General features: G+C 41.5%; 1 pseudogene; it reads left to right on the forward strand.

Annotated features, from left to right (window-relative positions):
• Positions 1-22,761: 22,761 nt before the first annotated feature.
• LOC128588593 (DEP domain-containing protein 1A-like) lies at positions 22,762-25,823 on the forward strand (annotated as a pseudogene).
• Positions 25,824-26,328: the final 505 nt, after the last annotated feature.

A 26,328-nucleotide genomic window follows, 5' to 3' on the forward strand; every position in this document is an offset into this window, starting at 1 on the left:
AGGAGAAACATGTCTGGTGTGTCTGCCTGGTGGAGCTGAAGAAGGAGTTACAGAAAGATCATTGTTAATGTCTTATAGGAAATTAATCCTACTTCTTTTCTTGGACATAATGGCAACCCACTATGAAGGCAAAAAGGCTGGCTGGGGATTAGCGTCACTTATGTTCCATGCTACTTATTGCCTGGTTATAAGGAACATAGGTGCTTTTATCACCAGACACACAACCGATTGCCTGTCATCTTGGGCTTTTAGAAATTTAAATATGCAAGCACTTGGCAGAGTAGTGCAGCCTTTCTTAATAACAATAGACTGCTGTTCAGCGCCCGGGGTACCATTCAGTGGGTACATCTCACTCTGGCATGTATGTGAAAAGGAAAACCACATGTGGTGGGATTGCTTTACCAGTGTGATGCTGCAGAAATAGCTGAGATTTAGGTTACCATGGGGCTGTATTATTAAAGTGAGAGATTTATTCAGTTTACACTACAAATCCCTGGAGAGATAAATGTGCTTATATTATAAGTAAAATCAGGAAGGTAAATAGCAAGTCTGGACACCATTTTCTTTTAAGTAGTATTTTAGTTGTAGGATGATTTCTTAAGGGCAAGAGCAGATAGAGAGGTATTTAATCAGAATGTGAAGATTTAGACTCACAGGGAACCAGGAATTTAAAAAGAGGCTTATTTTTTAGGCAAGAAGCTATGACTGCTGACTCTAGAACAGACTATTTATTTTTAACTTAAGAAAAGAATGTTTTTAAACAAGAACTTCACCAAGTATGGCCCCCTCTTTTATGATCATATTCATGCTCACAGGGGTGTCCCACCCTGAGAATACTTACCTCAAGACGGTACTTTTGGACACAGTGTGTCCCACAGGAGCCTCCTCCTTTCCAGTGCTTTCAGTCCGAAGATGTTTTAGACTTCCTGCTCCTGGAGCCCAGCACCTGCAGGCAGCCCCTGTTTTCTCTCCCCAGTTGCCTGTGCTGCTTTCTGGAGCTCAAGAGCCAGACCCCTGTTCCCTGTCTCCCTTACCATGCTCATAACTCTCTTGCCCAGTGGTCCCCACATTTAATTGCAGAGTCTGCCCCCCGAATGCAGGTATATCAGTGCATTCCGACGTGTGTGGCAGGGGGTAAAGGTCCGTGGGATGTTTGTAGACAACACGTGGCAAAGAAGCCCATGTGGAAAACAGTCTGGAAATCCCATGTGGATACATGTTTGCCATCCCCCAGCAGGCCTCTGTTGTCAGGACGTAACCGTGCAAATCTCCATCTCCAAGATGGGAAAATAATACGTGGTGTTTCCACACATGACTTGTTTACAGATTTTTTTTTCTGTTTTTTTTTTTTTTTGTTGTTGTTGTTGTTGTTCTTTTTTTTCTGGTAACATCTATTAATGCCCCAGAAAATGAACATCCCCTAGAACAGAACAGACTTTGGAAATGCTAAGTTAGCATTGTATGATGAGAGGATGGGGTCTGTGAACGTGCTGGGAATGAGGGGTGGCTGGGTTTAGAGGTGGAGAGCGACAGTGTTAGTGGGGGATCCATCAGGGTGCGTTCCTAGGAAGGGACCAGCTGTGGGAAGTCAAGACCAAAGGAGCAGCAAGTCTGCTCAAGTTCCAGCAGACACTGAGAGTCCAGTGGGAGGAAGCAGACCCAGAAGGTGTGGAAGGGGGAAATGGCTTTGAAAGTGCTGTGCTAACGGGTCAGAAAACTGAGACGGGAAGGAGACGAAATGGGTCCGGTCACTTATAATACAACAAATATTTATCGAGGATTTATCTTGTCTTAGAGATTGGGTTGATAGGAATTAGGTCACCAAGAGGGACCCAGGCAGCTAGCTGAAGTTCAGCGCTTAGAATGAAGGGGAAGGAAATGGAGAAGGACTCATACTTAAGACGTTGGTGCAGATTCTGGGAGGTGTGGAGAGGGAGTGGCTGGCTTGGGAGCAGCCCCAAGCTTCTGCCCTGGAGCCAGAGACAAGCTCTATAATTTCCAAACCCCAGGGCTTAGCAGGATGTGCCCCAGGGGAATAGGAGCAAACTCCTTGCTGCTTAAGGAGTTCTTGGACTTGAAGAGCAGAAAGACCCATCTAGTAGGTAGTCGCCCCCTCCAATCTGTTCTCATTGGAGAGGCAGCTATCCCATTTCTGCAACCATTTTTCTTCTTTACCTCCTTCTTGAATTAACTCCCACTCACATTCTTTTACATCCAAACACTCTTCAATGACAGGCATATTGAAGTACTTACCAAAAATAAGGTAATTTGAGTTTTCTGAAACAGTTCCTTGTTCTTCCTGCCAAGAATGTTTTATGTCCACGGCAGTAAGTTCAATTAGCAAATCCATGAATCAGGATTTTAATTATACATTCATCTGGAAGGAACATTTTTAGCTTTGCTTCTACCCCGCACCTTACTTGTGGGAACCCCAGTATGTCGTTCCCTGAACCTGGGGCCCCGAGGTGAAATGTGAGGCCGTGACATGCCACCCTGCCGGAGGAGACACACTCGCATTCTGTTCATGGGTATTTCTGTTTTGCAAGTAGCAAGAGTTCTTGATTATATGAACAGAATGAAGGTTGGTTCTAGAAGGTTACGAAGTATCCTAATTAAATGTGCTGCCGGGTCTGGCTACTGTCTGGTGTTAAGTCATGCTAAGCATCTGAACAGCATCTTACTTGAAAATGCTGCCTGCTGCTGCCTTGCCTTCCCAACTAGACCGTGTGAGTGTGCTTTTTAAGAGGAGGGCCATTTCTTCTTCTCTTACTCTGTCCCTTCTCCTCTTCTTTTTCTTCTTCCTTTTATATTTTTCACTGAAGCTCTTGAACCTAGAGGCCCCCAAATGGCCATTGAGTATCTCTCACCAATATCTTTAGAAAAAAATTTCTTTTTTGAAAGTATACTGTAACTCTGTAATGGAATCTTTTTATACATTTCAGATTAATATGAGGGTACAATTAGGTTACAGTGTTTGCCGTTGTTAGGTAGAGTCCAAGTTGTATTGAACCCTCTCCCCAGGAGGTGTGCCATAGACCCTTACATTGTGCCCATTAAAGTGAGAACACAACACCCACCTCCTCTCTCCTGCCTCCCCCCAACTTAATTTTAATTGTGTCTTTCTTCCCGTGGGCATGTGGCTGTTCATCTACTGGTAGAAGAACATTTCTTTCAACAGATCTGTGATTGGTGCCTCACCTGAGCAGGCGCTGGACAACAAGGCCCATCTTCTCTGTGGGCTGTGGCCTGCACTGTCCTGGGTAAGTAAAGAGAAATACCATTTGTCAGATAAGATCTTAGGAGATTTTGTTGACTCCATGAGGCCAACCAAGCCCCAGAGACTGGAGGTGGTACAGAGAGAGAGAGAGGCTTTGAGAAAGGCCTAAGCTTCAGACTAGAAATATTTCCCTAAGTCCTCTCCAACAATCAGCAGATCCATTCTTACAGAATTGCTGGCATATAGTCTCTTGTGACAGGACAGGGGTTATCGGTGGCAACCTTGACTCTCCGTCCTTTGAGGTTCTAATCTTGTTTTTAAAGAGTCCAAATGGTGGGCCCTCACCTAAGGTGCATACTGCAATGGTTCATTTCAAAACTATTAAGAATAGAGCATAAATGTCTACATTTAAATTAGACATTAAATTTAAATTTAATATAAGCAAGCGAGGTGATGGTTAATCAGTTCGATGTCAGCATTCCACATTGTTTATCAATTCAGCACATTGTCCCCCATAAATGCAGTAATGTACAATCATGATTTAATAGAGAAAAAAAAAAAAGAGTCCAATGTTATGCCATGACCAGAATTTTGGGCTCCCCGGGTCAAATCTAAAAAATATTAAAATATTGATTTTATATACCAGATAGGGGAAACTGACATTCTTTTCCTTTCCCCCATCCCTTGTTTACAGACACTTAACTGGGCTTTAACTGGGCTTAAGGTTCGCAGGCATATCTGTTTGACCCCAGGAAGGAAAGGAAGCAGGGGAGGCTATCCACGGAGGTCTGGTTACCTGCCCTGAGGTCTTCATTAGCAGCAAATGTGGAGGGGACCAAAGAGTGAGTTTTCTGCTCCCTCCAGGCTTACTGTGCATCCCTATGATAGAAAAGGATTTGTGAGCCAGGGAGGACTTAGGACTATCTCTTAAAAAGGTGTGAATTTGGGGCGGCGCCTGTGGCTCAGTGAGTAGGGCGCCAGTCCCATATGCCAGAGGTGGTAGGTTCAAACCCAGCCCCGGCCAAAAACATACAAAAAAAAAAAAAAAAATTAAAAAAAGGTGTGAATTTGTCATATTGAAACGGGCAGTAAAACAAGGTATAGACATGATTGCAAGACGGACTTTACCTAACAATTGTAATCAGTGTAACTGGCTTATTGTACCCTCAATAAATCCCCAACAATAAAAAAAAAAAAAGAAAAAAAAAAAAAAGAAATCACAAAGTCATTCTTTTAGATACAGCCCTAGGCTAAGACGTAGGGTATTCTCCTAAAGACCCCCCAGTCTAGGCCATAGGAATAAATAAGGAAAAGGGTAAGAAGAGCTGTGAAGTTGGTTCATGGACATTGTCTTCAATTTTTTTCCAAAGAATTTTGAAAGATGCAACATTCCCACATTTTTTCAAGTTAACTTCTGAAAGTTTCAGCCTAAGTTTAAGTAGATGAAAATGGTATATGTCTTAGTTTGGTCTGTTATACAACGTATCATGGACTTGGAGGCTTAAACACAAAATAGTTTTTTCTGAAGGCTGGGAGTTCAAGATCAGGTGCAGGCCGAGCAGTGGCTGTGGGTTCTTTTTCTGGTTCTCCAGATGCCCGATTTCTTAATGTGTCCTCTCCCAAGAAAGCAGAGTGCTCTGATTTCCTTTTATAACTTCACCTAAACCTAATTACCTCCCCAAAGACCTCACCTCCAAATCCAATCACATTAGGGATTCAACATATGAATTTTGGGGTGACACATTCAGTCCACAGCAGTAACATCATAAAAAAATCATAAATATGGACATTTCAAAATATAACTATTGCATTCCCCTTGTAAAAGTATTCTACTTTATTTTTTTGCTTTCTTCTTAAATATATCCTATACATTTAAGAGTCTTAATCCCACAACAATTTGCTTTGAAGTTGAATTTATCTTAATGTATTTCCATCTCTGTAAGTTTTGAAGTGTAAAACATTTTTTTCTGTACAGATTATTGTTATAGGTTGGGGTTAATCATTAAATCTAAAAAGTAAAATTCATTGGAAATTAATGAGATAGAAGTTTTTAAACTTAGTTCTTATATCTGTGGATAAATATTGTTAGAAGGCGTTAACATCAAGGCTGTATGTATATTTTAAATTTTTTAGTATTTGTTAACGCTGAGCAACCTTGTTCATAAACAAGTGGAAAGCTTTGTTATTTCAGTGCCAGTTAGTTCTTTGGACTCTTTTCAAGGTACATGCAAACAACGACAACGACGACAAAACCCAAAACAAACAAACAAAAAACAAAAAAGAAAGAAAACAATGGATTGTTCGACTCAATCTTTAACCAGATTAAAAGCAATAAATTGGAAATCATCTGACCTATAGAAAATCCATAACCTACGTTCTCAACAGGGCCAGCAGCACTGTTTGGAATATCCCTCTATGCTCCCAAAGTGTCTGCATTGCAGGGAGAGGCACAGCTGTAAGAGCCAGCATGGGTGAGGTCTGCCTTTTTTTTTTTTTTTTTATTTTAATTTAATTTAATTTATTTATTTTTTTGGTTTTTGGCCGGGGCTAGGTTTGAACCCACCACCTCCGGCATATGGGACCGGCGCCCTACTCCTTGAGCCACAGGCGCCGCCCGAGGTCTACCTTTTTTTTTTTTCACAAAACAGAAAAAAGGCGGTTATGAAAGAGGAGCAGGGAAGGGAAAACCAGCTTAGTGCCCTGACTCCATTTATTCTCAGAAAGATCATTTTTAGGACAGAGGACATAATGGTATCTGAGGATCTGGAAATGAACTCTCCCAGAGGACTGTCAGAGACCCTGAGGGAACGTTTTTTGCACACACATGTTCTAGTCAGAAGAGCTTATTCAGGAAAGATGAGCAGATAGGCTTACACTGCTAGAAAGGAGCTCTTTGAATCAAACCTGAAGATATGGAATTATTTCACTTGTGAGAAAGGTAAGAGAAGGGAAGGGACTAGAAAAGGATGTAGTCTGATGGGTGGTGAGTAGCTGCTCTTCATTCTACTGAACACATAGTAAGCATCAGTGGAATGAATTTGGGCAGAATGCTGAAGTGTTCAACCTTGAGCATGTACTATCAGTCTTTTCTCCGAGGAACTTGTAGGAAAGTCATAACTTGGCTGGATGATAGAATTTTCAAGCTTTGGGAGGATGCTAGTAACATGTTTTCTTTGTTTTTATCAAGGATAGGCCAAGATAAAAGACACGAATAGGTTAAAAATTATTTTCAATAAGTTCTGCTTGATTTGACTATGAGGAGGACGCGTTACCACTGATGGTGGTAGTGCAGTAGGCTCGTTGATCAAATAAAGCTCTCCTGTGGTCATTTACTGGCTACGTGACCCCAGAGATTTATTGGTCTCCCCAGTTTCCTTATGTGTAAAGCAAGGCCTGCTTTACAGGAGACTGAGGACTAAGTGAGTTAATATGAAATGATGAAGTGGAAAGCGCTTGGCAGGATGCTGGTGCAGACTAATTGCTCAATAAGTACTGACTCTCAGCCAAAGACTGCAGGGGGTTTAGTAAGACAGCTTCAATCTCACAGCGTGGTGTATTTTGCCCTGTGAAATGTGCGTCCGTTTATAATGGGCTCACACATTTTTAGCCCAAACTTTCAGGAAAAAAACTTCTAATTTTTTTTATTCAAATTTTTGTTTGTTTACATGTAGGTACTTATTTTTTATATTATAAAGAAATCTTAGCATTTTCTTAAAACATATTATAGCAAAAGAAATTTCATATAACAAACGATTACAACACACAAGAACAGATACAAGGTGCAAGAAATTTTATGTACTGGTGAGAAATTTACAATCTTTCCTCCTCTTAGAAGGCTAAGAGCTCTTCCTCACGGTCAATACCAGAAGTACACTCACTCCTTCTAGGGCTTCAGGCATTGCACACCTCTGCTCACCTGCGTGCGGGAAGGCACAGAGGTGGAGGGAGGCGACCAGCGAGCATGTGGGGATGGTGCATGGGCATCGCATGGTCTGCAGAGTGCTGCTTGGGGGCTGCACCACTCCCAGCCCTGACAGCCCGGCTGCTGAACACTGAGCTCCTGCCTCTGATGCCCTGGTGCCAGCGCTGGCCTGGGGGCTGGATTGCAAGTCCTTTGTGCAGTGTGTGCTGCCCAGCCAGCAATGCACCAGCGTGACCCTGCTCAGGGTCACCTGCACTGCCAAGTCCCAGCTGCTGGCCTTATGGTGGCAGACCCGGCCTGGCTCTCCTGCAGCAGGAAGGCCATGAGTTGCACTCCCTGAAAGCTGTGGGAGAACCTGATTTTGCTGCACGTTCATTGTAAGTTCAGCAAAACAGATTACTGTATTCCAGGTTATTATTCTGCATACAGTCATCATTACTACTTTCCAGAGTTACACTTTTAACACGTAAGCGTAAATAAAAGAATTAAAAGCATTTATATAGGTATAGAATGAGTACTACCCATGTATAATGCACATCCTTACTTTTTCCTCAAAAATTTGGGGCAAAAATACACCTTATACTTGGCTAAATATGGTATAGGATGAAATTTTTGGCCTTTGGTTGCCTCTAAGTTTCTAGTTTTTATTCAACTGTCAGCTGTCTGACAACATCTCTGTACTGAGGGATGGTTGTTAGGATCCCCAGAATGAGAAGCCCTGAAGTGCATGATAAGGATTCAGTTCGGGGAGGGGAGGAGAGAAGTGTGAGGGGGGAGGAGGAGGACATTTGGCAGAAGGAGGGAGGGCAGGAGGCGGGATCTCACCTGATGTAAACATTGTGAGGGTGCATAACATGCCCCTGGGTGAGGGGCTCTTCTACAAATGGAACTTTATTTACCCTGGAAGTGAGAACAATGTAACCTAAATATGGTACCCTCATAATAGTTTGAATAAAGTTTAAAAAAAATTCAGCAAGTGTTTCAGGTCCTCACGTGATGAAGGATACAGTACAGTGGAGAGTAGAGTGGCTCGGAAGGCAAGAGTCTTTGGTTTTAGACCTTGGTACTGCCACTGACCAGAACTGGACTGTGGGTAGTTTATTTGTCTTTTTGGACTTCAGGGCCATTTACTAAGAAACCCGCCTGAGTGGTGCGGGAGTGAAATCCAATTGCCTGGATTGTGTTCAAGGCTGGCACCTGCCCTGACATAGCCTTGAAATAGACCGGCTTTGGGGAATAGCCAGACAATAGTCTCCCCAGGGGGTGTACTCTGAAGCAGGACTTTTAGTTTGTGCTCTCAGATGTAGAAGGATCTTCAAGCTCCTTTCAGATCTATAAATCTGATTCCTGGGATACACTTCACCCTTAAAAATAAAAGAAGACCAATTGAATTTGAGGTCCTCCTGAATTTTCTGTTATAAGTACTTGAAAGGAGATTGTTTGGTATCATAGACTGAATAATGCGAAAAAGAAAAAAATTGCAAATATAAAAAAAACAAACATGCGTCAGAAAAAGAATTAAAATTATGCTGACAGATTTCTTTTTCCTTTTAGGAACAGATGAAACTTTTCTAAACGATGAAAATGGTTGGTGATATGAAGTCAACATTTAATAAAACGGATATAGGCGGAAGGCTCTTGGAGTGCTGTCAGATTTTGATGAAAATATATTGAAGGATAGATGTGGTTTTTCAGCCTGAATGTTTGTTTACATGTGCCAAAGAAGCACTTCTGCAGGGATTCTAGAAATGCTCAGGTTCTATCTGTCTCCTTTGTCTTTTTGTAGCTTCAGCCTTCAAACTGAAGGAGGAACAGCTAATTAGCACAGATACAAATCTTCAGAAGAATAAACTGGAGTTTGGGAAGGCTACAGAACAAAGGTAATTGCCTATTTTTCTTAAGTAAAAAAAAGTGAAAAGTGACATAAGGTTAACATTCCGTTTCCTGGGAAATCCCAAAGTAAGAGTCTCAAACTGAGCCTGAGTAAGATTGATGGTCCAGTTGTTCGTAGGATGTTCCATTTTATAATTTGGAACATGACAAAAGCATCTTAACTCATCTAAATACCACTTTCGAAATCTCAGCAAGAGAGGCAAAGATGTGCTCATTATCCCTGCACTTGGCTCCTGACAATTAGCTGCATTCCTGAAGCAGTCCCACCAGCCTGGGTGCCCCTTTCCACAGTGCTCGGCACGCCTCATTAGCCAGTATTAAATTATTCAGCACCAAATGGGAATCCAGTCCGGACTTCCAATTATAATGCAAAAATGTTTTCTGTTTTACATTGTAACAAAAAAAAACATTCTGAGGTGAAAGAATCAGATAAGGCACAGTTACAGGAAATGCTGAGGGAATAATTACCAAGAAGCGAAATTAGAAAGTTTTAAATGAATTGGTGAAACCTGACTGGAATCAACAGAGCCTTCGTCTTGATGAACTGCCGATGAAATGTTCTTTAAGAAGACAGTGACGTCTTTAGCTTTATAAGTCATGAACATTCCAGGAACAATCTGGTTTTTATAAGATTGGTTTAATCATGAATGGGGTGGAGGACGATATTAAATTCTCACATAATTTATGGTATTGAAGGAAGTAAACTCTTAACCCATGTTGCTGTAGTAAAAATATTTCTTTAAGGTTTTACCTCCTATGATAAAAGCTGATGCTTTAGGACCTGTCATACAAAAAAAATTTATGCTTGATTTCTGATATTCTAATGAAAAAGAAAAAAGAAAGTAGCAATTTGGTCATAAAGGTTGAAATTCTGAGTGATATTCCCAGCCTAAACATTGCCACAGTGGAATTTACTTCACTCCAAAAGATTTCCTTTTTGGCTATGCAGAGAATGAACGGAGAGGCAGACAGACTGGAGAGAGGAAGATAAATATTGATATTAGACGGTAGCACTGGAGATACAGAGTCATATAACATGGCCTGGTTTCCTGATCTTCTAATTTCTGAGTCAACACTTTGTTTTTGCCCCTTAGCATGGCTTTCGGACTTTGCATTACCTACAAGTAATCAGAAGAGTTATTGGGATAGCTGAGATCTTGGCCAGGAGTATGGGAAGAACCCAGTCCACTGAATATATGGGAAAAGGACATCAGTGATGGACACAGGGAAGTAGTATTACAAACAGCTAACATTTAATGACTGTAGCAGCCTCCATGCTAAATGACATTAGGAAAATCCAGAAGACATCTGGACTTGATGAGTTTAATATCCTTCTATTGAGTTAGGTATAAGCACAGTCCCTGTACTCATGGGGGGTCTCAGCCTGGTGGGGTGGAGGCAGGAGGGAAAACCAGTAATCCTGTCGGCAACCTGGGTGGGTTAGTGCATAAGAGAAATGAGCCCAGGCAGCAAGGGAAGTAGAAGGGAAGAGCACCCAGTGGGGGGGTTGGGGGTAGGATGGAGTGGGGTGGGGAAAGTGGGGGGAGGGGAGAGCTTTGCGGTGCAGGGAGCGCCTAGAGTGACCATCCAGGGGGACGCGGCCAGGCCATGCCTGGCAGAAGGTGTCCCTGGCAGAGTATTGTATTTTTTTTTTTTTTTTTTTGAGACAGAGCCTTGACTTGTCACCCTGGGAGTGCCGTGGCATCACAGCTCACAGCTCACAGCAACCTCCAACTCTTGAGCTTAAGCAATTCTCTTGCCTCAGCCTCCCAAGTAGCTGGGACTATAGATGCCTGCCACAACGCCTGGCTATATTTTGGTTGTAGTTGTCATTGTTGTTTGGCAGGCCAGGGCTGGATTCGAACCCGCTAGCTCTGGTATATGTGGCTGGCACCTTAGTCGGTTGAGCTATAGGCACCGAGCCAGAGTATTGTATTTTAGTGAACGGCAGTGATGAGTGTACGACGCTGAGGAGGTTCCAATTTAAGCCAACTAATGTTGTAGTTGATAATGAAAGTGTACCCTTCCCCAATTAGTGAAAACATTAAACCATTCTTTTTGTGTTGGCTCGGTTACTTATTAACGACAGAGATGCTCAACAATGACTATAAAAATCCCTCCTTTCTCAGTGATGGGAGGGATGACAATGCAGAATTTTAGTCTGCAATTATCAGAGTCCAATCTTCAGAGTTGATCCAATTGTTTCTTATCCAGACAGATCACTCTGGTGAGGGAGATTTAGGGATTTAGAAAATGAAGAATAAAATTGTCTGAAACTTAAGCTACAAGGTCTAAACTTGTGTTTTGGAGTCTTTAATTTACATAATTATATTTGTGTTGAACTAGCACTCTCCTGTGTGAACTGTCCGGCCAGGGACATTGAGGGGAGATGTCCTTCCCATGCAGGGAGACGGATGATGCTCCCATAAGGCTGGCATGTGCTGAGAACATTCTTACACATACTAACTCATCCAGTCCTCCTAGTACCCGGAGGGCAACAGTATGTTAGCTTTCTGCTGCTGCGTAACAGGTTACTATATATTTTGTGGTTTAAAACACCACACATTCATTAATGTTCCAGGTCTAGCGGATAGAAGTCCAAAATGCGTCTCACTAAAACTCAAGGTGCTATTAGCAGGGCTGGGACCTTTTGGAGGCTCTAGGGGAGAATGCGTTTTCTTGCTTTCCAGCTGTTTACAGACCTTTCTATTCCAGAGTCAGAGCCAGTCGAGCCTTTGCTGTACTCCATCTTGCCAATGAATCTTCTACCTTCTTTCCAAATTTAAGGACCCTTGTGGTTACATTGGGCCCGCCAGATAGTCTGGGGTAATCTCATTATTTTAAGGTCAGAGGTGAAGGGGGAGCAGGTGTGTCATATGAGAAGAGAGGGAGCAGGAGAAGAGAGGGTGCCAGGCTCCTTATGGGAACCCACTGAGCTCATTCATTACCACGGGGAGGCACCAAGCCCTGAGGGACCTGCCTGTGACCTCCACTCCTCCCCAGGGACCTGCCCCATAACCTCCACTCCTCCCGTAAGTCCCCCTCCAACGCCGGGTATCAAATTTCAACCTGAGATTTAGGGGGACAAATATCCAAGTCCTGTCAGTCCCACTCAGGTCTTTGCCTTGAGCAGCCTTGCTGGGCCCTGCTCCCCTCCTCACTTTGAAGGCAGCTCTCACTCTGCTTCCTGGTTCTGTGTTTTTCCCAGGGGGTTGTTTGCTCTAATTAGACACAGACCACTTTTGCTTAGCTTTGATAATAATTCTGCTTGTTAATAAACAGAATTAATCTTGATTAAGCCAATTTATTCAAATAATATTCTATTTCCTTAGCGGTCCGTTTCTTTAGGCCTCTGCTTCCTTTCTAAGTTCATTTTTTTCTTTTCCTCTCAAAGGGCATTTCTATCCTTACCTCACCTCACCAAGTAAATGTTTAAAGTATTAAAACAGGCACAACTCCCCTGAATTGTTTTCTTGATTCTAGCTGGTTGTTGTTCCTTTTGCTTTTAATTTTAACTAAGAGATGTATTAAAGGCAAAGGCAAACTTGTTTCCTCTGCTTGTTCTTACTGCCAGACGACCCTGGATCACCAATCGTTAGTCAGAACAGGCCTTGAAAGTGAAAGTTTCCCGCTGGAGTCAACAGGGAGGCCAGTTTCTTGGCCTCTGGAAACGCCTTCCACAAATCTGTGAAAACACTTTTCAGAAAAAGCTCTCTGGCTTGATTCCATCAGCCGGTTCCAAAGTTAGTCATCTGTCTTGACCCCTGGAGGTTCTCTTGTTCATACACTGAGCTGTTCCCAGCACCCTACTGCCTGGAGAACATTCCCGGAGATGTTCTCCCACAGAGGGCTGGAAGGTGCTCATCTATTCATCTTCTCTTTCTCAGTTTCAATACAGTGAACTATGTGGCTTCAATGGGCATGCAGTTTGAGGTTATTAGTTTTAATTTTTTTTTTTTTGCCACATTGATACATATAGAATTTAATTTTAAGGCATTGACCTTATTAAGACGGATACCCTTTAGAAGGCCAAGGTGGGAGGACTGCTTCAGGCCAGGAGTTCAAGAGAAGCCAGAGCAACATGGCAAGATCCCAAGACCCTGTCTTTATTAAAAAAAAAAAAAAAAAAAGAGGGCGGTGCCTGTGACTCAAAGGAATAGGGCTCCAGTCCCATATTCTGGAGGTGGTGGGTTCAAGCCCAGCCCTGGCCAAAAACTGCAAAAAAAAAGAAAAGAAGGAAAAATTAGTCAGGGGTGGTAGCACATGTCTTTGGTCCCTACTACTCAAGAGGCTAAGGCAGGAGGAGCACTTCAGCCCAGGAGTTTGGAGCTGTAGGGTGCTAAGATGACACTGCTGCACTCTAGCTGGGGAGAGAGAGCTAGACTTTGTCTCAAAAAACAAAACAAAACAAAACGCCTGTAATCCTAGCACTCCAGGTGGCTGAGGCTGGTGGGTTTCCGAGCTCAGGAGTTCAAGAGCCTGAGCAAGAGTGAGATCCAAAGCTGGGTATTGTGGTGGGCGTCTGCAGTCCCAGCTACTCAGGAGGCTCAGTCAGGAGGATGGCTAGAGCCCAAGAGTTTGACGTTGCTGTGAGCTGTGATGCCACGCCACTCACCGAGGATGACAACGTGAGACTCTGTCTCTAAAAAAAAAAGATTGGTGATATTTAGTATATTAAAATCATCACTTTTATTCACAGCAACCTCAAACTCTTGGGCTCAAGCCATGACACCCTACCCGGGGTGATAAAGTAAGACCCTGGCTTAAAAACAAAACAAAACAAAGAAACCCAAACACCAGCACTCCAAAGGGAGTGCTACAGCTGGATAAGGAGCTGTGTCTGGCCATGGGTTACCTATTCCTTAGGATTCCGTCATTCTGCTTTCTATTTTGTTCTAAATCCTAAAAGGGAACAGTTGCTTCAAGTGGAGTTTGTTCTTCCGAGTGGTAGATCTAATGCAAACTCATACTCATTCAGCTGTTCTCAGTCCTGGTTCCACAGAAGAATTAAGCCTAATGACCTCAGGAATTCACAGTATGTAATAAATTAACTTCTCTCCTTTGCATCTAAACTATAACTAGCTTGGCCTCCTTGGAAGAATTTGAGAAAATAGTCACTCAAATAAATTTCTGTAGAGCTCCCTTCTCTAGAGAAACCCTGATTGAGAAGGACTCTAGGAAATCTAACATCTACTTTAGAATGAAGGCTTTATGGACTAGCGCCTTAAAAGGTACTCAAAGGCCAGCATTAGCGAGAAAGCTTCTGTGTTCACACTTGAGATGCTTCCTACCTCTCTGAGAGTTTCCCTCACACCGACCAGGGAGGCTGCTCACCTCCAGTTTGCTTTTCTTGGGTTCTGTACAGTCTCAGGCCTTTATTTTCTCTTTCTAAGTGTTAATACAACACACACACACTGTGAATCCTCATTCTAGTCTCAATTCTGTTAGTTACTACCTCCCTGACCTTTTCTAATCTCTCCTCATCTCAGTTAAGGGGAATAACATGAGTGCTTCCTATTTTGCCGAGGGATCAAATAAGCGTATGTTCTTGAAAGCACTTTATAAAATATGAAGCTCTATTCTATTGCTGTGTTTCAGGCATTTATAACTCTAGGAATGAAGCAACGGGTCTAGATGGATCCACACACACATGGGTTCAAGTCCAGACTGATACAGCAGGTCACACACCCAGCTGAGGCAGGCAGGAAAGTTGTCACGAGCCATCAGTAATTGGACACTTGGCACTGAAGAATGGGGCTCCCTCAGCATGCCAAGAGGTAGGGCACGGAGCGGAGGGGCTGTACCTGACCGAGGGTGGTGACAGCACCTGGGGATAGCAGAGTTAGACAGCTACAGCTGGGGGAGGTATGGTCAGCCCGAGGGAAACCAAAGGGGGGACCTCCTTGGGACCTTAGGTGTTATGTTGGTAAAATTCACTAGAAGCAAGCTCAGAAGTGGACATAAATGATGTAAATCAGCATATGCCTAAGTGTACTGGGGTCCAGAGACTCAACCTGAGTGCTTAATTCAACTGTATTTATGGGAGCGTAAGTGGAACACAAATAAGCAAATGTATACGATAAAACTATTTGTTATAAGTTGAAAATCATAGTAACAGTAGTGGTAATAGTAGGAACTTAAAATTATTGAGCACATGTTATATGCCAGGCAGCGTTTTAGACGCTTTTCTTATTTAATCTCTGCAACAATGCCATATGGTACCGTCACAGGTTCTGTTACTTCTCCTTCATAGTATAGTAAGGAAAGTGAACCCTGGAAGGTGTCAGTGACTTGCCCAAACTAACACAAGGAGTAAATGGCATATGGCCACGGATTGGCTCCGGAGCAGGTATTTCAGTCCCGCATTCTAGGCAGCTTTAGTGCTGGTTTCGAGATAACACAAAAATCCAGAAACATATCTGTGCAGATGGAAACAGATAAAGCCCTCCCAGCAATGCCAATAAGCTGAGCAAGTTGACTCTGGGCACGGGTGAATCAGAAAGGATGAAGTTGACTGTTTCTTGGAAATGAAATAATGGATCACAACAGAGTCTGTCTCAACACTTTTGTAGTGACCCACGTAGCAAATACAGATGAAGTGCTTGTTAGTAGGATGACCTTAAAATCTGGGATGGTAATGCTAGATAAGGCCATGAGAAAGAACTAGAATTTTATTGAATATTATTTTAATATATTTATGAACTATATGGTCCTATCAGAAATAAAAGATATTAAAAAATACAGGATCCTGTCCTATTCAAAGATATTTCAAGGTACATGAATGGATGTAGCTTGTTTAAAATCTTCAGAGCCAAAGAAATTCAAAATCCAAACAGGTAACATAGCAGCTTGAGTTAGGAGGAACTCAAATACATTTCCCTTTTGCTAGGAAACCCTCATTATGGGCTGCACAGCGGACTCAGCAGGCTCCATCAGGGATTCAAAGGGACTGGAAAATAATAAAGTTGAAGATGAAAGAGAAGGAAGGGAATGGAGAATTAGAGATGAGATTAATAAATGTTGAAAAGGTTGTTAACTTTGAGATATGTGGTGACTGTCACATTCTGTTTCAGGGAACAGACTGTAATATATGAAATGCTTTAAAGGATGTGAATAGTCTGTGCTAATTTTAGTTTAATCATGTTTTCTTTCTGGATGATAAAAGGGACTAATAAATGTATACATTAATGATTGACATTTAATTCAGTAGATTAAATGTGTGGTAAATATGCAGGTCATATGATGTTATTAATAGAAGCTACTATTTATTGAACCCGTACATAGAAAATATTTTGGTTGTTGTTCATTTGTATTTAAATACAGCAACCCTTCTCTTATGTTCTGTGAGTGTTTCCATTTCACATATGAAAAATGAGGCATCAGAAGTTAAGTCATTATTCAAGGTTACATGTGACTTGTTAGTAGGTGACTAAAGTCCATCTGATAACAAGGCCACCATGGGCATATTTAATCTTATTAGCAGTGATAATCCAAGGTGGTAGGGCTATGGGAGTTGTCCAGCACCAGCAAGAAGCATTTTGTCACTGACTTTGTTTATAGATGTTTCTTCTACATTGAACTTGTGTTGTTTTCTTTTCATTTTTTTCTTTTTTTTTTATTGTTAAATCATAGCTGTGTACATTAGTGCAATCGCCTGTACCCATTCTAAGATGCACCATAGATGTGGCCCCACCCATTACCCTCCTTCCACCCAAGCCTCCCCCCTCCCTTCCCCTTCCTTGGCCCTTTCCCCATAGTCTTGTGCTTCAAGAAAGCTATAATTAGCTTCATAGTAGGGCTGAGTACACTGGATACTTTTTCTTCCATTCCTGAGATACTTTGCTAAGAAGAATATGTTCCAGCTCCATCCATGTAAACATGAAAGAGGTAAAGTCTCCATCTTTCTTTAAGGCTGCATAGTATTCCATGGTGTACATGTACCACAATTTGCTAGTCCATTGGTCGGTCGATGGGCACTTGGGCTTCTTCCATGACTTAGCAATTATGAATTGGGCTGCAATAAACATTCTGGTACAGATGTCTTTGTTATATTGTGACTTTTGGTCTTCTGGGTATAAACCTAGTAAAGGAATGATAGGATCAAATGGCAGGTCTATTTTTAGGTCTCTAAGTATTCTCCAAACATCCTTCCAGAAGGAACGTATTAGTGGGCATTCCCACCAGCAGTGTAGAAGTGTGCCCTTTCCTCCACATCCACGCCAACATTTCTGGTTTGGGGATTTTGTTATGTGGGCTACTCTTACTGGGGTTAGGTGATATCTCAGAGTAGTTTTGATTTGCATTTCTCTGATGGTTAAGGATGATGAGCTTTTTTTCATGTGTTTGTAGATCTTGCATCCGTCTTCTTTAGAGAAGTTTCTCTTCAAGTCCCTTGCCCACCCTGAGATGGGGTCACGTGTTCTTTTCTTGTTAATATGTTTGAGTTCTCTGTGGATTCTGGTTATTAGACCTTTATTGGAGGTATAACCTGCAAATATTTTCTCCCATTCTGAGGTCTGTCTGCTTGCTTTACTATGTTCTTGGCTGTGCAGAAGCTTTTTGGTTTGATCAGGTCCCCGTAGTGTATTTTTGATAACTGCTTCAATTGCCTGGGGAGTCCTCCGCATAAAATATTCACCCAGGCCGATTCCTTCAAGAGTTTTCCCTGCACTGTCTTCAAGTATTTTTATAGTTTCATGTCTTAAGTTTAAATCTTTTACCCAGTGAGAGTCTATCTTAGTTAATGGTGAAAGGTGTGGGTCCAGTTTCAATCTTCTACAGGTTGCCAGCCAGATTACACAGCACCATTTGTTAAATAGGGAATCTTTTCCCCACTGAATGTTTTTAATTGGCTTGTCAAAGATCAAATAATGGTAAGTAGCTGGATCCATCTCTTGGTTCTCTATTCTGTTCCAGACATCTACTTCTTTGCTTTTGTGCCAGTACCATGCTGTTTTGATCACTATCGATTTATAGTACAGTCTCAGGTCTGGTAGCGTGATTCCTCCTGCTTTGTTTTTATTGCTCAGTAATGTTTTGGCTATTCGAGGTTTTTTCTGATTCCATATAAAACGAAGTATTATTTTTTCAAGATCTTTAAAGTATGACAATGGAGCTTTAATAGGAATTGCATTAAAGTTATATATTGCTTTGGGCAGTATGGACATTTTAACAATGTTGATTCTTCCCAGCCATGAGCATGGTATGTTTTTCCATCTGTTAACATCTTCGGCTATTTCTTTTCTTAGAGTTTCATAATTCTCTTTGTAGAGATCTTTCACGTCCTTTGTTAGGTATACTCCCAAATATTTCATCTTCTTTGGCACTACTGTGAAAGGAATAGAGTCCTTGACTGTTTGTTCGGCTTGGTTATTGTTGGTATATATAAAGGCTACAGATTTATAGGTGTTGATTTTGTAGCCTGAGACATTGCTATATTCCTTGATCACTTCTAAAAGTTTTGTAGTAGAATCCCTAGTGTTTTCCAGATATACAATCATATCATCTGCGAAGAGTGAAAGTTTGATCTCTTCTGACCCTATGTGAATACACTTGATCGCCTTTTCTTCCCTAATTGCAATGGCTAAAACTTCCATTTCAATGTCAAAGAGCAATGGAGACAATGGGCAACCTTGCCTGGTTCCTGATCTAAGTGGAAATGATTTCAATTTAACTCCATTCAGTACAATATTGGCTGTAGGTTTGCTGTAGATGGTCTCTATTAGTTTAAGAAATGTCCCTTCTATACCAGTTTTCTTAAGTGCTCTGATCATAAAGGGATGCTGGATATTATCAAAAGCTTTTCTGCATCAATTGAAAGAATTATATGATCTTTATTTTTAAGTTTGTTTATGTGTTGAATTACATTTATAGATTTACGTATGTTGAATCAGTCTTGAGACCCTGGGATAAATCCGACTTGGTCATGGTGTATAATTTTTTTGATGTGCTGTTGGATTCTGTTTGTTAGGATCTTATTGAGTATTTCAGCATCTATATTCGTTAGTGATATTGGTCTATAATTTTCTTTTCTTGTTGGGTCTTTCCCTGGTTTGGGGATCAAGGTGATGTTTGCTTTGTAGAATGTGCTGAGTAATATTCCTTCTTTTTCTATATTTTGGAAGAGGCTTAGTAGTATAGGTACTAGTTCTTCTTTAAATGTTTGGTAGAATTCTGACGTAAAGCCATCTGGTCCTGGGCTTTTCTTTTTAGGGAGATTTTGTATAGTTGATACTATTTCAGAACTTGATATAGGCCTGTTCAGCATTTCCACTTCATTCTGGCTAAGTCTTGGTAGGTGGCGTGCTTCCAGGTATTGGTCGATTTCTTTCAGATTTTCATATTTGTGAGAGTAGAGTTTCTTGTAGTATTCATTCAGGATTTTTTGAATTTCTGAGGGGTCTGTTGTTATTTCATCATTACCATTTCTGATTGATGAAATTAGAGATTTTACTCTTTTTTTCCTGGTTAGGTTGGCCAAAGGTTTATCTATTTTATTGATCTTTTCAAAAAACCAGCTTTTGGATTTATTGATCTGTTGTATAGTTCTTTTGTTTTCAATTTCATTTAATTCTGCTCTGATTTTGGTTATTTCTTTTCTTCTGCTGCATTTGGGGTTGAAGTGTTCTTCTTTCTCCAGTTGCTTGAGAAGTTCCATTAAGTTATTGACTTCCTCTCTTTCCGTTTTCTTGAGGAAGGCTTGCAGTGCTATAAATTTCCCTCTTAGGACTGCGTTTGCAGTATCCCAGAGGTTCTGGTAATTTGTGTCTTGATTGTTGTTTTGTTCCAAAAATGTGGTGATTTCCTTCTTAATCTTGTTTATAACCCATGTATCCTTCAGCATAAGGTTGTTTAGCTTCCGTGTTTTTGTATGGGTATTCAGGTTCCTGTTGTTATTGAGTTCAACTTTTATTCCATGATGGTCTGAGAAGATGCAAGGAATAATTTCTATTTTTTTAAATTTGCTGAGGTTAGATTTGAGGCCCAGGATGTGGTCGATTTTGGAGTATGTTCCGTGGGCTGATGAGAAGAATGTGTATTCAGTTTTTTTGGGATGAAATGTTCTGTAGATGTCTGTTAAGTCCAGATGTTGAATGGTTGAGTTTACATCTAAAATTTCTTTGCTTAGCTTCTTTTTGGAGGATCTATCCAGCACTGCTAATGGGATGTTAAAATCTCCAACTACTATGGAAGTGGAGGAAATCGAGTTGCTCATGTCTGTGAGAGTTTGTCTTATAAATTGAGGTGCATTGTGGTTGGGTGCATAAATATTAATAATTGAGATCTCATCATATTAAGTATTACCTTTAACAAATATGAAGTGTCCATCCTTATCCTTAATTATTTTGGTTGGTTTAAAGCCTATTGCATCTGTGAACAGGATTGCAACGCCTGCTTTTTTCTGCTTTCCATTTGCCTGGAATATAGATGACCATCCCTTCACCTTGAGTCTATATCTGTCTTTTAATGTAAGATGCGATTCTTGGGTGCAGCAGATATCTGGCTTGAGTTTTTGTATCCAGTCCGCCAACCTATGCCTATTTAGAGGACAATTTAAACCATTCACATTAATTGAGAGTATTGATAAGCCTTTCGAGAGACTGGTGGACATTTTTAATCCTTTTGCGACTGTGGAAGTTGGAATTTGATCAAAAAATTTTGGGGTGGGTTTACTGTTGTGGTGGAGAATTATGCTGGTCTTTATGGAGGATAGGTCTAAGAATGTCCTGGAGAGCTGGTTTAGTTGTGGCAAATTTCTTCAACATGTGAATGTCATTGAAGTATTTAATTTCTCTGTCATAAATGAAGCTCAGTTTAGCTGTGTACATGATCCTGGGTTGAAAGTTATTTTGTTTTAGGAGATTATAAGTCGATGACCATCCTCTTCTAGCTTGAAAGGTTTCAGCAGAGAGATCTGCAGTTATTCTGATATTCTTCCCCTTGTAGGTAATAATTTTCTTTCATCTGGCAGCTTTCAGAATTTTCTCCTTCATATTAACTTTAGTGAAATTGATTATGATGTGTCTGGGGGATGTCTTATTTGGGTTGAGTCGTGCTGGAGTTCTGAAACTGTCTGCTATCTGAATTTCGGAATCTCTTGGCATGTCTGGAAAGTTCTCCTTCATAATCTCATGGAGAAGAGACTCTGTGCCTTGTGAAGCCACTTCATCACTTTCGGGGATCCCTGTAAGACGAATATTGGTTTTCTTCAAATTATCTGAGCGCTCTCTGAGAGAGTGGTCTGTTTTTGCTCTCCATTTCTCTTCTTCTTTGAGGGTTTGGGAGCGTTCGAAAGCTTTGTCTTCAATGTCAGAAATCCTTTCTTCTGCTTGCTCCATTCTGTTACTGAGGGATTCTACTGTGTTTCTCAGATCTTTGAGGGATGCAACTTCTTGTCTCAATGTGTCAAAATCTTTGGTCATTTGGTCTTTGAATCTTTTGAATTCTTGAGATAACTTTTAGAATTCTAATTTGATCTTATTTGCTATCCAGATCCTGAATTCAATTTCTGACATCTCAGCTATTTGTTTGTGCATGGGGTCTTGTGCTGTTTCTGCCCCATTGATCCTTGGGGGAGTTGATCTACTCTGATTATTCATATTGGCAGAGTTTTTCTGTTGATTTCGCCTCATGATTGTTTTTCACCATTGCCTCTGGCTGTCCTTAGAGTTGGGGAGGTGTCTCTCCAAGATTAGACCCCAGCGGGATCGCTCTATTGTTGCTGGATCTTTGTAGGGAGTGACCCTGTGTAGTTCCTCTGGGGCTGCTCTAGCTAGGGAGTTCTGGTTGTGGAAGCAGCTCCGGTTTGTGACACACCTGGATCCAGCAACGGGGCTGGGGGTGGTGTGCATGGTTCTGGGAGTGCCAGGCGCCCAGTGACTTTGGCACAGAGAGCCCAAGGCTCCAGCAGTCTCTGGCCAGGAGAAGAGCTCTGCGCAGAGGCAGGTAGGGCTCCAAAGGTCATGCAGCTACCAGAGTCCCTGTCCAGATGAATGGGCTAGTGTGGAAGCTGGGAGGACACAGGAGGGAGGACGCAGGGTTGCGTGGCTCCCGCAGTTCCTGGTCAGGGAATGTGGAGGCCCAGTGGGTGCGGGTCACTGGTCAGGGGTCGCTGCACAGCTCTTATGGAGGTCTGGGCGGCACCACGCCCAGGAGTTTTAGGTTCTTTTCATTTTTAACTGAGACAGAATCTAGGTCTGTCACTCTGGGTAGAGTGCCATGGTGTCTCAAAATCTTGGGCTTGAAGATTGTCTTGCCTCAGCCTTGGGAGTAGCTAGGACAACAGGGTGCCACCATTCCTGGCTAGTTTTTCTGTTTTTAGTAGATACAGAGTCTCGCTCTTGCTCAGACTGGTCTCCAACTCCTGAGCTCAAGGAATCCACCTGTCTTGGCCTCCAAGAGTGCTAGGATTACAGGCATGAGCCACCGCGCCCGGCCTGAACTTGTGTTCTTAAACATTGCTCATCTAGATAAATTTTGTCATTACTTTTAATTTAAAAAAAATTTGGATTATAGTTGAAGAGACTTCTGCTTCCGATTGAGATAGAGTTACAAGAACTAGATTTACTCTCTGAAACAATAAGATTCAACACCAAATATGCATGAAATACATGAGACAGCAGTTTTCAAGATGTTGGATATTAGACAGCAGCAAAGGAGAATAACCCCTCAGTGACTGGCAAGGAATGGGAGCCCAGGTTACTGGCCACTGGCTCTGGGCATCAGGGAAATGAAGGGGGACCCTACCATAGATCAGTGGATTCTCTCAGCTGAGGATGTGGAGCTAGGAGTCTGGAGAAGTCAAAATGGTTAGAATTCACAGGACAGAGTATTAGAGAGGAAAGAACTACATGGGGGCAGGTGTGTGTGTGTGTTTGGGGGTGGGAGGCTCTGGAGATGTAAAAAGCTTCCCCTGCGGTTTCTCTTGGGCCTGACCAGCCCACACATCAGCAGAAACTACATGAGGCCAGAGAGAAAACCATCCAAAAGGCAGAATTCCCACTAAATTGGTAATAATTCTGGTCCCACCAGTCAGAGTGGAAAACTTCATAACATGTGGGTTATTATCAAGTACTCAGAATGTTCTTGACTCAGTATTGGGAAATAATTATCCAGAGACTAAAACTGCTCTGTTCTAACCTAATAAAACTTAACAGCAAGACTCGAACAAACTGTGTTTCCAGGTAATTTAACTTTGTCCCAGATTAGAGCTCAAGAGTTTATAGAAATAAACAAAAATGCAGAATCTGATTAGGTAAAAGTCATAATATCTGGGCTTCCATAAACAATTACTAGGTGTACAAAGAGTCAGGAACAATATTTTTTAATGAAGAGAAAATCCAATCAACTGAAACTGATTCAGAAATGATACAGATGATAGAATTGAAAGAAAAGAACATTATAACAGTTATAGTCATATTTCACATGTTCAAGAAGCAGTGAGAAAGATCAAATATGTTAGAGATATGAGAGCTGTAAAAAAGACCTAAATCTAAATGTTGGAGATGAGAACTGGGTGAGACTGATAGCAAATTAAACATTGTAAGAGAAAAGATTGGTGAACTTGAAGACAAAGCAATATAAATTACCCAAAATGAAATGCAGAGATTTAAAAAAGGCTTAAAAGGGGCCAGCAATTGTGTTGTGACTGGCCACTGCCATGGTGGCTGCCAGGCACTGACCCATGGAGGGTCGGGGTGGGCCTCTCGGGTCTAACTGGGCCACCAAACGGATTTCCTACAACTTTCTCTCTTAAAACTCTCCCACGAAGACATCCAGATTTGAGAAAAAGCAGCATAGACAACTTTCCTAAAGATAAAGATAGTATTATTAAATTACAAAACTTATCTCGTAGAATTCCTAAAAAGCATGGATTATGTTTCTGTCAGGAAAATACAGAGAAATAAAGTATGAAATAATTAATGAAGATCAAGAAAATTTAGCCGATAATAGAGAAATAAGCCAGGTAGATGGTTAAGAAGTTTGGTGACATATTATTCTGATCTACCTGCAAACCATTTTAGGTGTGCCATCTCTAGAAGAATTCATAAATCTAAGACAGTGTGGTCAATACAAGTAGAGCAGGTGACCTTTGTCCCTGGGATTCTCCTCCTCCTACCATGAAATGCCTATAGATTGGCCAAGAAATAATGCTGTGAATAATCCCACTTATGTCGGCTTTGAACAAGATGTATTTAGAACAATTGCAGATTATTTTCTAGATTTCCCCGAACCTCTTCTTACCTTTGAATATTATGAATTATTTGTGAACATTTTGGTTGTCTGCGGCTACATCACAGTTCAGACAGACCCAGTGGAATACATAAAATCTAAGACCATCCGCAATCTTCACAAACCCTTCACTTAAACAATTTGAATTCCTTCAAATCAACAGAGTGTCGTCTTCTCAGTCTTCTTCATAAAGATAAAAACAAAGAAGAATCAGATTCTCCTGAGAGACTACAGGTAAGTGGTCAAGGATTTCAAGAAAGATGTGCTAAGAAAATGCAGCTAGTTAATTTAGAAAGCAGAAGAGCGAGTGCTAATGACATTGTGGGCAAAGTTGTCACAATGTAATGGGCTTCTGTAACCTGCGTGTTCTGTCCTCTAATGTCAAACCGAGGCGCTGTTCTTTGGAAGGAATTGTAGATGTGCCAGGGAGTTCAAGGAAAGAGACGTTCAGTGTCTGCCATCAATGTGTTCTGAACACAGAAGGACAAAATAAGAAACATTTTTTAGGATCTAAGACCAAACAAGCATTCCAATTTGATCGTCGTTCAGCGGAAAGTATTCAGAAGCCATTCAGTGCTGGCTTTAACAGAAGCTCTCCCCTGGCTGTTCAAGACCAAGAGGAGTTACATAATAGGAAATGCGAGTCAGAGCAGCTTTTAGGTCCCAGGGTTTGCTTCTGAGAAGCAGTACAAGAAGGAATAGTTATGTCAATACGCCAGTGGCCGAAATTATAACGAAACCAAATCTTAGACAAGGAAGCCCCGGGTACAAACCGCTGTGGAAAGTGAACTTGGAGAGTCTAGTATCCCAGTCAAGTAAACACACTGCAAAAGCACAATAGAACTCACAGAAAATTCTTTACCTCCAGCTTGTTCTGTGTTGACTGGAGTACAAAGTTTGCTGAGACCTCACTTAGAAAGGGTCACCATCGACCGCTGGCAGCTATGCTGTTACTCGCCCCACCGAATCCTTGAAAACTTCAGCATTTAATGTGTATGATTTCCCAAATGAGTCAAAGTGTGGAGATGCCTAACTCCGTGATGCGTTGGGTATGAGGGCCCTGATGGGACGTGTGCTGTGCTGTGCCAAGGAAGTGGATCTTGATGAGCTTCTTGCTACAAGATTTGTTTCTTTCTTAATGGATCATCAGCAGGAAATTCATCAAGTACCATCAAGTACTCTCTTCCTTACAGACTGCTGTGGAGAAACATCTTGATGACTTAAAAAAGGGATATATCAAACGTCCTGGAGACGGACAAGTTGCTCCTTTGCCAATGTCCTCAGACTGTGAGCAGATAAGTGCTCAGGAGTTTGATGAACAAACAGTTTCCACCTCCTAAGCTGCAATTGCAGAACTCTTAGAGACTATTATTGAAAACAAGAGTTTACCTATAAAGGAGAAAAGAAAAAAGCTAAAACCATTTCAGAAGGACTATCCCTTGTTATATCAGACAAGATTTCCAACTACAGACCGAAGCAGCACTTTTTGGTGACCATCCTACAATGAAGCAACCGATGATGAATTTAAGGAAGCCAAAGTTCTGGAGTCTGAGATATTAGTGGAGTTAAAATGGTGTCATATTTGTGGGACTTTGGCAAATGGAGCCATGTCTGAGAATCCAGCTCCTTGAAGAAGTCCATGATTAGCTGGGGCTTTCTACACAGACATGTTGTGTAGGGAGGTGCCAAAGTAGTTTATCAATGTGAGATTGCTAAGAAGCTACTAGGTCTCATCCTAGGTCTCAACTGACAGCACACAGCAGCGGGTGATGCCAAATGCTTCCACTAGACACAATCTTTTCTTTTTAATATAGCCAGAAGGAAAAGCTGTCATGATAGGCACTAAAATTGTATGTGCTTGAATTTTGAAAACTGAGCTGTGTCCATCAAGATTAAGCTGTCATTCTCTTTTTGAGAGATAATTTACCTATTTATGTGTAAGTCAATAGGTAATCAGCCCCAGAACTAGTATTTTAGGGTCACATCTTAGTTTCTAAGTGTAAAGATATGAAGAATACATGAAAGCTCAGTGAGTTAATTCTCAGGCGCTAAATATTGCACTCTT

This window comes from Nycticebus coucang, chromosome 6 (assembly GCF_027406575.1).
Source record: "Nycticebus coucang isolate mNycCou1 chromosome 6, mNycCou1.pri, whole genome shotgun sequence".
Taxonomy (NCBI): domain Eukaryota; kingdom Metazoa; phylum Chordata; class Mammalia; order Primates; family Lorisidae; genus Nycticebus; species Nycticebus coucang.